General features: G+C 50.5%; 1 pseudogene; it reads right to left on the bottom strand.

The window, feature by feature from the left end:
• Nucleotides 1-4: 4 nt before the first annotated feature.
• Nucleotides 5-797, bottom strand: LOC145339817 (protein FAM110B-like; annotated as a pseudogene).
• Nucleotides 798-12,364: the final 11,567 nt, after the last annotated feature.

Raw genomic sequence — 12,364 nt, forward strand, 5'->3', positions numbered from 1 at the left:
TGATGGAGACTCCGTAGGAAATGGCCTTTGCCGTCCTCTCTCCGGGGGGTGTGTGGGGGGTGTGCTGTGAGCTGCAGGCGCTGACGCTCTGCAGTTTGAGGGACAATCTGAGCCAGGCTGAGCTAACTGCTGTTCCAGCTCCTCGGGATCCAGGCCACAGTAATTGAAGAAATGCTCCAGGTCAGCCTGGGCTGGGCAGCATTGCTCACTGGACTGTGACTCTGACCGGCAAGGTGATGGCTTTCTCCTCGGGGTCAGCTCGGAGCACCCTTTCCGTGGGGAAAGCTGCGACCTGGCCGGAGAGGGCTCCGGCCACCTCCGGAAACGCCTGCAAATGTTTGGTCTCACGTCCACCCTCCTCACCACCCCTCGGTAAGCGGGCACCGAGGGACTGGGCTGCAGGTGGGTGCTCTCTCCTTCTGGGTGGTTGGTGCTCTGTAGGTAGCCCACTCCCCAGGGGCTCAGGATCTCCGGGTTTGGGGTTGCCTTCTCCGTTCTCCCATGCCCTCCAGGTTTCCTGGGAGTGCTGTGACCTTGCGAGACGGCGAGGTGGGGCACTGGTTTACCCGGCCTGACCGGCTCCTGCCTGGCACCCACCACTTGCCGGCTCTTCACGTATTTTGCTTTGTCGGCCTCCAGCCTCTCCACGGCACTCAGGGTGGGAGGCACCTTCCTCGCCGGCTTCTGGAAGTACTCCGGCCCCCTGTTGAGGATCCGGAGAGGGGGGCCTGAGCAGAAAGCAGCAGGAACCGGGTTTTGGTTCAACATTTCCCCAATCTGTCCAGCCTGTGTCTGGGAGTAAGAGTCTCAGCCGTTAGTGGAAATGTACCGAATGCTCCTGCTGTGAGAGATCAGCAGCTGTAAACCTGTCAGGCCCCTTCTGAAATATAAAAATATAAATATTAATTATCAGGAGCCAGAGGGAAATGAAAGATTCACTGGAGACTCTGGGTTCAACAAGGCCCACTTTAACCACCTCCAAAGGGGCAATTAGGAAGGGGTAAAAGATGCTGCCATTGACACACTCCCCACTCCCTGTTCCCCTCCCACTCACTCACTCACCCTCCCTCCCCCTCACTCACTCACCCCCCCCTCGCCTCCACTCACTCACTCACCCTCCCCTCACTCACTCACCCACCCTCCCCCTTACCCTCCCACTCACTCACTCACCCTCCCTCTCCCACTCACTCACGCACCCTCCCTCTCCCACTCACTCACCCACCCTCCCTCCCCCTCCCACTCACTCACTCACCCTCCCCCTCACTCACTCACCCTCCCCCTCACTCACTCACCCTCCCCCTCACTCACCCTCCCTCCCTCCCCCTCCCACTCACTCACCCTCCCTCCCTCCCCCTCACTCACCCTCCCTCCCTCCCCCTCCCACTCACTCACCCTCCCTCCCTCCCCCTCCCACTCACTCACCCCCCCTCCCTCTCACTCACCCCCCCTCCCCCCCCACTCACTCACCCCCCCCACTCACCCTCCCTCCCTCCCCCTCCCACTCACCCCCCTCCCCCCCCCACTCACTCACCACCCCCACTCACCCCCCCTCCCCCCCACTCACCCCCCCTCCCACTCACTCTCACCCCCCCTCTCCCTCCCTCCCACACACACACTCTCTACCCCTCCATCTCCCTCCCAGTTTGTCTTCCTCCATTTCCTTTCACACCTCCGCGTTTGACAATTTCTCCCAACCACCATTGCCCCCTCCTGTTTCATTCCCCCCTCTCTCTCTAATTACCCCCCCACTGACAGTTTCTAATCCCCCCTCACTCTCCAATTGCCCCCCCCATTGACAGTTTCTAATTCCCCCTCACTCTAACTGTCCCCCCATTGACAGTTTCTAATCCCCCCTCAAACTGCAACACCCCCCCATGACAGTTTCTAATTCCTCTCTCACTCTCTAACTGCGCCCACCCCTCACTGACAGTTTCTAATCCCCCCTCACTCTCTAATTGCCCTCCTCACTGACAGTTTCTAATGCCCCCTCAATGACAGTTTCTAATTCCCCACCCACTCTCTAACTGCACCCACCCCTCACTTTCTAATTGCCCCCTCACACCACAGACAGTTTCTTATCTCCCTCACTCTCTAACTGCCCCCCCTCCACACAGACAGTTACTAATTACCCCCTCTCACAGTTTCTATTCCCCCCCACTAATTGCCCCCTCCTCACTGACAGTTTCTAATCCCCCTCACTCTCTAACTGCCCCCTCCTCACTGACAGTTTCTAATTTTCTAATCCCCCTCACTCTCTAACTGCCCCCTCCTCACTGACAGTTTCTAATCCCCCTCACTCTCTAACTGCCCCCTCCTCACTGACAGTTTCTAATCCCCCTCACTCTCTAACTGCCCCCTCCTCACTGACAGTTTCTAATCCCCCTCACTCTCTAACTGCCCCCTCCTCTGACAGTTTCTATTCCCCCCCACTAACTGCCCCCTCCTCACTGAGGTTTCTAATCCCCCTCACTCTCTAACTGCCCCCTCCTCACTGACAGTTTCTAATCCCCCTCACTCTCTAACTGCCCCCTCCTCACTGACAGTTTCTAATCCCCCCCACTAACTGCCCCCCTCCTCACTGGCAGTTTCTATTCCCCCCCCCCACTAACTGCCCCCTCCTCACTGACAGTTTCTAATCCCCCTCACTCTCTAACTGCCCCCTCCTCACTGACAGTTTCTATTCCCCCCCCACTAACTGCCCCCTCCTCACTGACAGTTTCTAATCCCCCTCACTCTCTAACTGCCCCCTCCTTACTGAGGGTTTCTAATCCCCCTCACTCTCTAACTGCCCCCTCCTCACTGACAGTTTCTAATCCCCCTCACTCTCTAACTGCCCCCTCCTCACTGACAGTTTCTAATCCCCCCCCACTAACTGCCCCCCTCCTCACTGGCAGTTTCTATTCCCCCCCCACTAACTGCCCCCTCCTCATTGACAGTTTCTAATCCCCCTCACTCTCTAACTGCCCCCTCCTCACTGACAGTTTCTAATCCCCCCCCCCACTAACTGCCCCCTCCTCACTGACAGTTTCTATTCCCCCCCCCACTAACAGCCCCCCTCCTCACTGGCAGTTTCTATTCCCCCCCCACTAACTGCCCCCTCCTCACTGACAGTTTCTAATCCCCCCCCACTAACTGCCCCCCTCCTCACTGGCAGTTTCTATTCCCCCCCCCACTAACTGCCCCCTCCTCACTGACAGTTTCTAATCCCCCTCACTCTCTAACTGCCCCCTCCTCACTGACAGTTTCTATTCCCCCCCCCCACTAACTGCCCCCTCCTCACTGGCAGTTTCTATTCCCCCCCCCCCCACTAACTGCCCCCTCCTCACTGGCAGTTTCTATTCCCCCCCCCCACTAACTGCCCCCCTCCTCACTGACAGTTTCTAATCCCCCTCACTCTCTAACTGCCCCCTCCTCACTGACAGTTTCTATTCCCCCACCCACTAACTGCCCCCTCCTCACTGACAGTTTCTATTCCCCCCGGCTGCCCCCTCCTCACTGACAGTTTCTATTCCCCCGGCTGCCCCCTCCTCACTGACAGTTTCTATTCCCCCGGCTGCCCCCTCCTCACTGACAGTTTCTATTCCCCCGGCTGCCCCCTCCTCACTGACAGTTTCTAATCCCCTCACTCTCTAACTGCCCCCCCCCCCCTCACTGACAGTTTCTATTCCACCCCCCCCGGCTGCCCCCTCCTCACTGACAGTTTCTAATCCCCCTTCTAACGGTCTCTCGCACCTGTTCGCCTCGAGTCCGGGTTTAAAATTGGGATCTGCTGCTCGCTCGCGGCCTGGAACCAATCAGCATCCAGTGGGACGCGTGATTGACAGCTGCCAGCAGCCAATGGGAAGCAGCGTAGAGCCGTCGATCGGGGCGTCAGGCGTCCAATCAGAACCCTCGGCCTCGGGGGCGGGAAATTTGAAATGTGCGGAGCCCCGCCCCCTGCAGCAGCCGCAACAGAGGTCAATGAAAGGTCAACGAAAGGTCAATGAAAGGTCAAATGTGGATTTTATAAAGTTTATTTACTGATCACAATATAAAAGCAAATATAAAGGAGCAAATCTAGATTAATATAGAAACAGGGAAGATTATAAGAGCAGATATGGGGTCAATGTTCCCTAGAAATTGGTAACGTTTGAAAATAAATCCAAATTTCCAGCTTTGAAAGATCCACCAGATTTCACATTTTAAAATTTGCTGAAAATTACACAATAGAACATTAATAACTGAGATAAAAGCCATTTTCATTTTGTCTGCATTTTATAATGAATGTGCTCGAAGGGCCGAATGGCCCACACCTTTTTTCTAGTTTTTGTGTTATGTTCAAAGCTCTGGAATGTAATCTGCCTCTTCCTTCTGTTTGGTGACCCCCGCAAATCCCGATTTATTATGTAGACATCCAATTCTCCTGGGCTGTAATATAGGACACACAAGGGCTGTAAAATACCAACACAAGGGCTGTAATGTACAACAGACAAGGACTGTAATATACCACACACAAGGGCTGTAATATACCACACACAACAGCTGTAATGTACAACACAGAAGGGCTGTAATATACCACACACAAGAGCTGTAATGTACAACACAGAAGGGCTGTAATATACCACACACAAGAGCTGTAATATACCACACACACAAGAGCTGTAATATACCACACGCAAGGGCTGTAATATATGACACAAGGGCTGCAATATACCACCCACAAGGGTTGTAATATACCACACTCAACAGCTGTAATGTACAACACAGAAGGGCTGTAATATACCACACACAAGAGCTGTAATATACCACACACACAAGAGCTGTAATATACCACACGCAAGGGCTGTAATATATGACACAAGGGCTGCAATATACCACCCACAAGGGTTGTAATATACCACACTCAACAGCTGTAATGTACAACACAGAAGGGCTGTAATATACCACACACAAGAGCTGTAATATACCACACACACAAGAGCTGTAATATACCACACGCAAGGGCTGTAATATATGACACAAGGGCTGCAATATACCACCCACAAGGGTTGTAATATACCACACTCAACAGCTGTAATGTACAACACAGAAGGGCTGTAATATACCACACACAAGAGCTGTAATATACCACACACACAAGAGCTGTAATATACCACACGCAAGGGCTGTAATATATGACACAAGGGCTGCAATATACCACCCACAAGGGTTGTAATATACCACACACAACAGCTGTAATGTACAACACAGAAGGGCTGTAATATACCACACACAAGAGCTGTAATATACCACACACACAAGAGCTGTAATATACCACACACAAGGGCTGTAATATACCACACATTAGGGCTATAATATACCACACAAGGGCTGCAATATACACAGACAAGGGCTGTAATATACCACACAAAGGGACTGTAATGTAACACACACAAGGGCTGTAGTATCCCACACACAAGGGCTGTGATGTACCACACACACACAACCGTAATATAACCACACACAATTTCTTGAAAATATGCATGCCAAGCTTTTCCATACACTGACATGAGCATCCACACAGCCAATGGGACATTTATCACAGGTGTTTTTTACTTAAAAGGATGATCCTGTGCTGTGTGAATTTAGAATGTTTCAGGCTGAAATCAACAACAGCAAAAGAACAGGAACAGGCCCTTCGGCCCCTCCAAGCCTGTGCCGATCACGTTGTCCTACCTAGACCATCTGTTTATATCCCTCTATTCCCCGTTGGTTCGTGTGTCTATTCGGATAAGTCTTAAGTGTCACTACTGTGTCTGCATCAACTACTTCACTATGGCAGTGCATCCCAGGCCCCCACCACCCTCTGTATAAAAAACATCCCCCCCCACACATCTCCGCTGAACCTTTCCCCCCTTATCCTGAACTTGTGCCCCCCTTGTAATTGTCATTCCTGCCCTGGGGGGAAAAAAAGCTTCCAACTGTTTACACCATCAGGTCACCCCCCCCAGCTTCCATCTTTCCAGGGAGAACAATCCCAGTTCATTCAACCTCTCCTCATAGCTGATGCCCTCCATACCAGGGCAACGTCCTGGTAAACCTCTTCTGCATTCTCTCCAAAGCCTCCACGCCCTCCTGGCAGTGTCGATGCAGATGAAAAGATGCTGGGTTGGGGTTCGAGCAGTCACTAAGTGGTAAAGGTAGGTGTTGCCTTGAAAAGTCCTCCCACTTTGGCCATATCTATACCTACGTCAATCTCTTGATATAAGGGCTGTCGGCTCAGTTTTACCAGCAGACTTCCCCCGGCACGAGGATGGGCTCCAGGCTGGACAGCCAGCAGCCGCCCGCGATGGGGGGCTGCCTGCGCGTCAGATCTCTGGCAGACACGTGGCGGGTGGAGGAGAGCCTGACCCATCTGCAGACGGAGAGGGGGCTCCAGCTGCACTACGAACAGACCTACTTCAGCCGCAGCAGGACGTGCGGATGGTCGGTGGGGAGGTGGGTGCTGCGCTCAAGTGGGGCGCTGTGCCGCCGTTTACAATCCTACAGCCGCCAGCGGGATGCCCAGGAGGTCCCAGCCTCCAGTGGTCAGCTGCTGATCCAGTGTGCCAAAGATGCTGGGCTTTTCCTCCTGAGCGCCGTGCCCTGGCTGTGCTGCCTCTGGTGTTTGGCTTGTCTGTTTGCCTCGAGTTCGCAGCCCTGTCCTACTTGTCCGCACTGCCTCTGGGGCCTGCCCTGCCTGTGGCTATTACCCTGCCTCTGTTACCTGTGGACTCTCTGCATTCGGAAGCCTGCCACGTTGTACGTCCTTTACCACGCCAGCACCCTGGACACTCTGAAGCTGACAGACGCGCCTGACTCTCTCTATCACCTGTATCTACAATACATGACATTGAAAGTTGGTACGTGTGCTTTGTTCCTTATCACAGCTAAAAATTAAACAAACACGGGCTGTTCTCCTGTTCACAGAAACAGTTTAACCTTACACTCAATGTCAGCAACAAAAGGAACCAAAGACCCAATTCCAGTCCATTCCAACACAGTGTCCACTTTGTATTCATAAGAACATAAGAAATAGGAGCAGGAGTTGGCCATCTGGCCCTTCGAGCCTGCCCCGCCATTCAATAAGATCATGGCTGATCTGTCGTGGCTCAGTTCCACATTCCCGCCCTCTCCCCATAAACCTTAATCCCCTCTCTTATCAAAAACTCATCAACCCGCGTCTTAAAAATATTTAGCGAGGCAGCCTCCACCACTTCAACGGGCAGAGAATTCCAGAGATTCACCACCCTTTGAGTGAAGAAGTTCCTCCTCAACTCCGTTCTAAACCGCCCCCCCTTTTATCTTGAGGCTGTGCCCCCTAGTCCTATTGTCTTTTTTGAGCGGGAAGAGTCTTTCCACCTCTATCCTATCCATCCCATTCATCATCTTATACGTCTCAATGAGATCTCCTCTCATTCTTCTAAACTCTAACGAGTACAAGTCCAGTTTATTCAGCCTCTCCTCATAGCTCAACCCCCTCAACTCCGGTATCAGCCTAGTAAACCTCCTCTGCACTCCCTCCAAGGCCAAAACATCTTTGCGCAGGTGCGGTGCCCAAAACTGCACACAGTACTCCAGCTGCGGCCTCACCAATGCCCTATACAGCTGCAGCAAGACCTCCCTACTTTTATATTCAATCCCCCTCGCTATGAAGGCCAGCATCCCATTTGCCTTCCTGACCACCTGCTGCACCTGCAAGCTGGGTTTTTGCGATTTCAGATATTCAGATGGGTTAAGGGTGGCACAGTGGTTAGCACAGCTGCCTCGCAGCGCCAGGGACCCGGGTTCAATCCTGGCCTTGGGTCACTGTCTGTGTGGAGTTTGCACATTCTCCCCGTGTCTGCGTGGGTTTCGTCCGGGTGCTCCGGTTTCCTCTCACAGTCCAAAGATGTGTAGGTTAGGTTGAATTGGCCATGCTAAATTGCTCCTTAGTGTGCAGGTTAGGTTGATTCTAACAGGACTCGACAGGGTAGATGCAAGTAGGACATTGCTGGTGGTGGGGGTGTCCAGAACCAAGGGTCACAGTTTGAGGACGGGGGTCGACTGTTTGGGACAGAGATGAGGAGACAATTTTTTCACCCAAAGAGTGGTGAGCCTGTGGAATTTGCTACCACAAAAAGTCGTTGAGGCCAAAACATTGAATGTATTGAAGAAGCAGTTAGATAGAGCACTGGGGGTGAAGGGGATCAAAGGATTTGGGGGGAAGTGGGGAATCAGGATATTGGATTGGATGGTCAGCCATGGTCATAATAAATGGTGGAGCAGGCTCGAAGGACCAAATGGCCTCCTCCTGCTCCTATCTTCTATGGATTGGCCATGATAAATGTGTGGGGTTACAGAGATAAAGGGCAGAGAGGGTCTGGGTAAGACACTCTGTCAGTGAGTTGGTGCAGATTTGATGGGCCGAATGGCCTCCATCTGCACTGTAGGGATTCTAGAATTCTGTGAACATCCCCTCTGTTCGAGTAGCGGACAGGCAGATACTTGTCCACGGGCTGACTGGCCCGGAGGGGTGTGGGAGACAGGATGGGGGGATGGGGAATGCTCAGGCCATTGTAACTTGTTGCTTTCTATTCACAGGGAGAGAAAATCTCATTGCTATAATTGATGGTGTGGTCAATGCCCAAGCTGTTAAAGAATCCATTGAGAGGGAACAGCCCACTCTAGGCCAGTGCTGCGCTGGGGTCTTCATTTTCCAGGAGTTCAAGCAGGAATGGGAGACTGATTCCAATGCTGGGGAGGCACGGCGACTGAAGGATTACATGGCCAGTTATTTCAGTACGTCTCAGCCTGCAGAAGATTGATTCCACAAGGTCACTGGCCCATTAAACTGCCCACCAGATCTCCAGTGACCAACTGTTCAGATGTCTCTCCGGTTGTAGGGGGAAGGGGTTCAGTTATTCTGACTAACTGCAATCATGTCTCCAAGGAAGGGTTACTTTGCAGCAGTTGATATTGCATGTTTGAGTTTGGGCTCCCCTGTACTTTCCTAGATGGTTAAGTGCCAACTTGACCAGATGGGCTAAACTCCTAAAGTCTTAAAGAAATCGCTGCAGAGTTGGTAGCTGCGTAGATCTTCAGAAATTTCTTCAGCTCATGTTCTGTGGACCTGGGTTCGAATCCCGCCACAGCAGATGGTGGAATTTGAATTCAATAAAAAAAATCTGGAATTGAGAATCTACGGATGACCATGAAACCAGTGATGATTTTTGGGAAAAAAACCCATCTGGCTCACTAATGTCCTTTAGGGAAGGAAATCTGTTGTCCTTACCCGATCTGACCCACATGTGACTCCAGAGCCACAGCAATGACTCTCAATTTCTCACCCAAAGGTGTAAGAAGGAATTTAGAATAATTTGGGATTAAAAGACTAATGGATCAGGGTAAATTAGATCAGAGTGAATAGAGGATAGAGAAGTTACAAAGTGCCCGAAAAATACCATTTTTGCACAGCGACACCTATAATCACTGTTAGAAAATTTAGACATGTATTTTTGAAAACATATTCTATATTAAAAGCATATACTTTGGTTAATAACACAATGCTTGTAAGGCATGATAGGACGTAGTTAAGTAAAAAGAATCACATTTCTCGGAACAAGGTAACTACTGAGCAAAGAGAAGAGTAACTCATATCAAGGGCCAGGCAGTCCTGATGAATGGGGCACTCATTGCAGCAGATAAGAGAGTCTGGAAAGTATCAGGAGATTGTGAGAAAGACTCTTAAGGTCCACAAACTGATCATGTATTCCCATGCTGTCAGACGGTAAATGTTATTGGCTAAGGTAAGTAATCTATACTAATAATGATTGGCTCATACCCAGCTGGGGACAGCAAGAGATGGGCAAATGGTTTCAAAAATTGTGTAATTGTAATACTGAGAGTGATATAATCCCAGAGTAGATTTGGAACCGCCTCAAATCTCTCTCCCTCAGACATTGCTCAAGCTTGGAAAATAAAGAAACATCTTTTACCAGAATACTCGTTTCTGGGAACAAAGGAAAAGATAAGTTTATTTTGGGCGGGGGGGGGGGGGGTTCTCAGAGCAGTAGGGTAGGAGAGATCTAGGGGGCACGGTGGATAGTGGGGGATTGGCATATTGGGGGAGAGGCCTGCAGATGGAAGGAAGGAGGTCAGCAAGCTCAACAAGACCTGTTCCCACCACTTCCTGCCCGTGGCCTCCACCTGAATTCAGGCTAGGCCTGAAAGGGACCCTCAAGTGGACAATAACTGGCCACTTAAGGGCTTCACTCAAGGGCACGAACCTGGCCTCCCTCCACAGCACAAGGTCACTGACAGGTCGAGGCTGGTGGGGCAATAACGGGAAACTCACTTATTCTACTTCACATTCATCCCCCTCCACATTTGTAAACCTGCCAGCAAGTTAGCACAGCCGCCTCACAGCCCCAGCAATCCAAGTTCAATTCCAGCCTTGGCTGACAGTCAGTGCAGAGTTTGCACATTCTCCCCATGTCTGCGTGGGTTTCCTCCCAGTTCAAAGATGTGAAGGTTAGGGGGATTGGCCATGCTAAATTGCCCTTTGTTTCCAAAGATGTGTAAATTAGGTGGATTGGCCATACCAACTTTCCTGTTAGTGTCCAAAGATGTTCAGGTTAGGGTGGATTGGCCATGCTAAATTCCTCCTTGGTGTCCAAAGATGTGCAGGTTAGGGTGGATTGGCCATGCTAAATTGCCCCTTAGTGTCCAAAGATGTTCAGGTTAGGTGGATTGGCCATGCTAAACTGCCCCTTAGTGTCCAAAGATGTATAGGTTAGGGTGGATTGGCCATGCTAAATTGCCCCTTAGTGTCCAAAGATGTGTAGGTTAGGGTGGATTGGCCATGCTAAATTATCCCTCAGTATCCAAAGATGTGCAGGTTAGGGTGGATTGGCCATGCATTGGAGCACACCTGGACTTGTAAAATCTCACTAACTATCCTGCCTGGAGACAATACACATCTCTTTAACCTGTGCTTAACCGTCTCTCCACTCACATTGTCTGTACCTTTAAGACTTGATTACCTATAAAGACTCGCATTCCAACCACTATTTTGTAAATTGAGTTTGTGTCTTTATATACCCTGTTTGTGAATAGAACTCCCACTCACCTGATGAAGGAGCAGCGCTCTTAAAGCTAGTGGCTTGTGCTACCAAATAAACCTGTTGAACTTTAACCTGGTGTTGTGAGAATTCTTACTGGGGATAGAAAGCAATGGAAGGGAGGTTGGAGACAAGCAATATTCCACATGGATCAGTGCTGGGGCCACTGTTGTTTGTAATATATATAAATGATTTGGAGGAGTACGTAGGTGGTCTGATTAGTAAATTTGCAGATGATACAAAAATTGGGGAAGTAGCGGATAGTGAGGAAGTTTGTCAGAGGATACAGCAGGATATAAATCAACTGGAGACCTGGGCCAAAAATGGCAGATGGAATTTAACCCAGAGAAATGTGAGATGATGTGATTTGGAAGGTCTACTGCAGAAAGAAAGTGTACAGTAAATGATAGAGCCCTTAGAAATATTAACATACAGAGGGATCTGGGCGTGCAGACTCACTGTTCCCTGAAGGTGGCAACTCAGCTGGGCAAGGTGGTGAAGAAGGGGTATGGCATGCTGGCCTTCATCGGTCGGGGCATTGAGTAGAGGAATTGGAAAATCATTTTGCAGCTGTATAAGACTTTGGTTAGGCCGCATTTGGAGTATTGTGTACAATTCTGGTCACCACATTATTGTAAGGATGTTGAAACATTGGAAAGGGTGCAGAAGAGATTCCCCAGGATGGTGCCTGGTTTGGAGGATATGGATTACGAAGAAAGGTTGAACAAGCTTGGATTGTTTTCATTGGAGCATCGGAGGATGAGGGGGAAGCTGATAGAGGTTTACAAGATTATGACAGGCTTGGATAGAGTGGATAGTCAGAGTCTTTGTCCCAGGCTCGAAGGGTCAATTACTGGGGGCGTATAGATTGAAAGTGAGAGGGGGCACAGTTTAAAAGAGATGTAAAGGGGCAGGTTTCTCACACAGAGAGTGGGGAATGCCTGGAACGCACTGCCGGAGGGAGGTGGTGGAAGCAGGTTCTATAACAATATTCAAGAGGGATCTGGATAGATACATGAGTAGGGAGGGAATAGAAGGATATGTGTATGTGACGTACACACACAGACAGAGACAGGCACACAGACAGATACACACACACACACACACACACAGACAGTCACACAGACAGATACACATACACAGACAGAGACAGGCACACAGACAGATACACACACGCACAGACAGAGACAGGCACACACAGATACACACACACACACACACACACACAGACAGTCACACAGACAGATATACACAGACAGAGACAG

This window comes from Carcharhinus amblyrhynchos, unplaced genomic scaffold (assembly GCF_965287045.1).
Source record: "Carcharhinus amblyrhynchos unplaced genomic scaffold, sCarAmb.v2.hapA scaffold_687, whole genome shotgun sequence".
Lineage (NCBI taxonomy): Eukaryota > Metazoa > Chordata > Chondrichthyes > Carcharhiniformes > Carcharhinidae > Carcharhinus > Carcharhinus amblyrhynchos.